This window comes from Ornithorhynchus anatinus, chromosome 2, assembly GCF_004115215.2.
Source record: "Ornithorhynchus anatinus isolate Pmale09 chromosome 2, mOrnAna1.pri.v4, whole genome shotgun sequence".
Taxonomy (NCBI): domain Eukaryota; kingdom Metazoa; phylum Chordata; class Mammalia; order Monotremata; family Ornithorhynchidae; genus Ornithorhynchus; species Ornithorhynchus anatinus.
The window spans coordinates 116,385,687-116,389,018 of record NC_041729.1 but is presented as its reverse complement, the minus strand read 5'-3'; the positions used below and the strand labels follow the sequence as shown (position 1 = coordinate 116,389,018).

General features: G+C 42.2%; 1 non-coding gene across 1 annotated transcript; it reads right to left on the bottom strand.

Annotated features, from left to right (window-relative positions):
* Nucleotides 1-982: 982 nt before the first annotated feature.
* LOC114809503 lies at nt 983-1,120 on the bottom strand. Its single transcript, XR_003757282.1, has one exon. It is a non-coding gene; the product is annotated as a small nucleolar RNA SNORA7 (small nucleolar RNA).
* Between the last annotated feature and the right edge of the window lie 2,212 nt (nt 1,121-3,332).

The following is a 3,332-nucleotide window of genomic DNA, read 5'->3' as shown; positions in this document are numbered from 1 at the left end:
CCAGAAAAACATGGGACCAGGGTGCTGAGACCCATGCTCCGTCCCACTGCTCCCTAAAAAAATTCAGAGCCAAGTGCCTCATAAGTAGCTGGCTATGACTGCAGGCAATTTCCTCTGATGTGTTCTCTTAGTCAGGAGCGGATTTGTGGTTATATCTGCCATTCTACCTGTTGAGTCCCCACTTCCTGTGGTGACATATCATTGGCAGTGGAAATGCCACTGCTGGCTCTGCCACTTGTCAGCTGTGTGACTGTGGGCAAGTCACTTAACTTCTCTGTGCCTCAGTTAGCTCATCTGTAAAATGGGCATTTAGATTGTGAGCCTCACTTGGGACAACCTGATGACCCTGTATCTACCCCAGCGCTTAGAACAGTGCTCTGCACATAGTAAGCGCTTAAAAATACCAACATTGTTAAAATAACATGGCAGTAGTGTTGCCTGATATTGTACTAACAATTGCTATGATGCCCCAAGGTGAAATGTTTATATGCATGTGATGTGGTACGATTCTCTATCATTCTATTGGAGCTTCATTCAGATTTTTCTCAACTCCCTAGTCAATTCCTTCAGCCCGTTTAAACTTGGCATAGTAACTAAAGTAATTTTCTCACTCTCTACATTGCTTTTCTTAGACCACACTGTTATGTCTTCTTTTATGGTATTTGTTTAGCTTTAACTATGTTCCAGGCACTGTACTAAACACTGGGAAAGATACAAACTAATCAAATTTGACACAGTTCCTGTTCCACATGAAGCTCAAAATTTTAATCCCCATTTTGCAGTTGAAGTAACAGAGGCTGGTTGTATCTTATGCTGGCATGGAATGGGACACATCTCTCCCACCTCCACCTGCAAATGTTCTTGGAAGTATCATAGAGTATTCTTGGTACAAATACAGAAGTGGTTTACTATTGCCTTCTTCCACACAATAAAGTTGAGTCTCTGCCATCAACTCTCTTCCATGCTGCATCAGTAAGTTTTGACTTGTAGCAGAATGCCTTCCACTCACTAGCCTCTGACCAAGCTAGGAATGGAATGGATATGCCTCTGCTTAACTTTCCCTCCCATAGCCAGGACTGGTAGAGTACTGGAAACTCTCCAGATGTGATCCTGAGAAGGGAAGTAATAGAGGCACAGAGAAATTAAGTGACTTGAGCAAAGTCACAGAGCAAACAAGTGGTGGAGCTGGGGTTAGAATCCAGGTCCTTCTCACTCCCAGCCCTGTGCTCTATCCAATAGGCCATGCTACTTGACCTAATGAATGTGTTCCGTAAGCTCAGTAAAAGTTAATCAATCAGTGGTGTTTACTGTGCATTTACTATGTTCAAAATGCTGAATTAAAGACTTTGGGATATAGTGTATAGTATAATTGATCGACATGATCCCTGCCCTGAAGGAACTTATAATCTAGTGGGAGAGACAGATGTTAAAATAAATTAAAGATACAGGAAGAATATAAGAATGTGTACATAAATGTTTAGCCATGGGAGTAAGATTAATTTTCAAGTGCCTAATGCATCGAGATCTAAATGCAAAGGTGCATGGAAGAGAGGGCAAATAGTATGGAGAAATGAAAATTAGTCAAAGAAGACCTCTTAAAGAAAATATTAATTTAGTAGGGCTTCAAAGGTGGAGAGTGGTGGTTTGATGCCACAGTTACTATTATTATGATTTTTATTTTTATTATTATCAGATCTGAAGGAGGACAAAGTTCCAGGCTAGAAGGTGGACATGAGGAAAGAGTTTATACTGATAGAGATGAAATCAAGGTACTGAGGTTGCTGAGCTTTAAAATGTTGAAGAAACATGGCCTAGTGGAAAGAGCCCTGGGCCTGGGAATCAGAGACTTGGGTTCTAATTATTAATGATAATTATTATGTATTTTGTTAAGCACTTACTACGTGCCAAGCACTGTTCTAAGTGCTGGGGTACATACAAGATAATTATGTTGGAGACAGTACCTCTCCCACGTGGTTCACAATTTTGATCCCCATTTTACAGATGAGGTAACTGAGGCACAAAGAAGTTGAGTGATTTGCCCCAAGGTCTCACAGCATACAAGTGGCAGAGCTGGGATTAGTACCCATTTCCCCTGACTCCTAAGCCCGTGCTCTTGTCACTAGTCCATGCTGCCCAGCTCACAAATAACACAGTTATTTTCAATTATTAGAAGTGTTGTGTGTGTATACTAGGTTGTAGTAAGCAAGGTTAAGTAGGAACTTGTGGCCGGAAATGTGTCTACCAACTCTGTTATATGGGACTCTCCCAAGGGCTAAGAAAAGTGGTCTGCACACAGAATATGCCTGATAAATATGATTGATTAAGTGAAATAGGTGATTGAGAGCCTTAAAGCCAATGGTAAGAAGTTAGTGGTTGATGTGGAGTTGGATGACAAACACTGGAGACTTCTGAAGAGTGGGGAGATGTGTGCAGAACAATTTTCTGGAAGAAGTGAGGTATAGACTGGAGAAAGGAGAGACTGGAGGCAGAGCGGTTGGGAAGAAGGCTCATGTGGTAATGAGGTGGGATTAGTGCTTATAGTGTTTATATAAACAAAATAGCTTGGTTGTAATGGAAGGGGTATAGTTTAGAGATATTGTGAAGGTATGGAGACCAAATGTGTCAAGATGACTTGGGCTAATAAGAGGTGGTCTACAGATCAGAGGTCTCTGGGGAAGAACAGGACAGATTTGCAGGAAAATGATATGTGGGAGATAAGGCAGGTGAGGATGTTGTGGTCAAAGTGGAATTTCAAAGTTGGTGACATTCTTTCATTGAATCATATTTATAGAGCACTTCCTATGTGCAGAGCACTGTACTAAGCACTTGGAATGTACAATTCGGCAACAGATAGTGACAATCCCTGCCCCACAATGGACTCATGGTCTAAATGGGGGAGACAGACAACAAAATAAAACAGAACAAAACAAAATGAGAAGTCTGGCATAAATATCATCAAGATAAATAGAATCATAGATATATACACATCATTAACAAAATAAATAGAGTAATAGATAATATATACAAATATGCACAGTGTTATGGGGAGGGGAAGGGGGAAGAGCAGAGGGTGGGATAAGGGGAGATGGGGGGAGGAGGAGGAGCAGAGGGCTCATTCTGGAAAGGCCCCCTGGAAGACGTGAGCTCTCAGTAGGGCTTTGAAGAGGGGAAGAGAATTAGTTTGGCAGATTGAGGAGGGAGGGCATTCCAGGTCAGCAGTAGGACATGGGCCAGGGTTCAAAGGCAAGGCAGGTGCGAATGAAGGACCATGAGGAGGTTAGCGGCGGAGGAGCGAATGGGGAGGGCTGTAGAAGGAGAGAAAGGACGTGAAG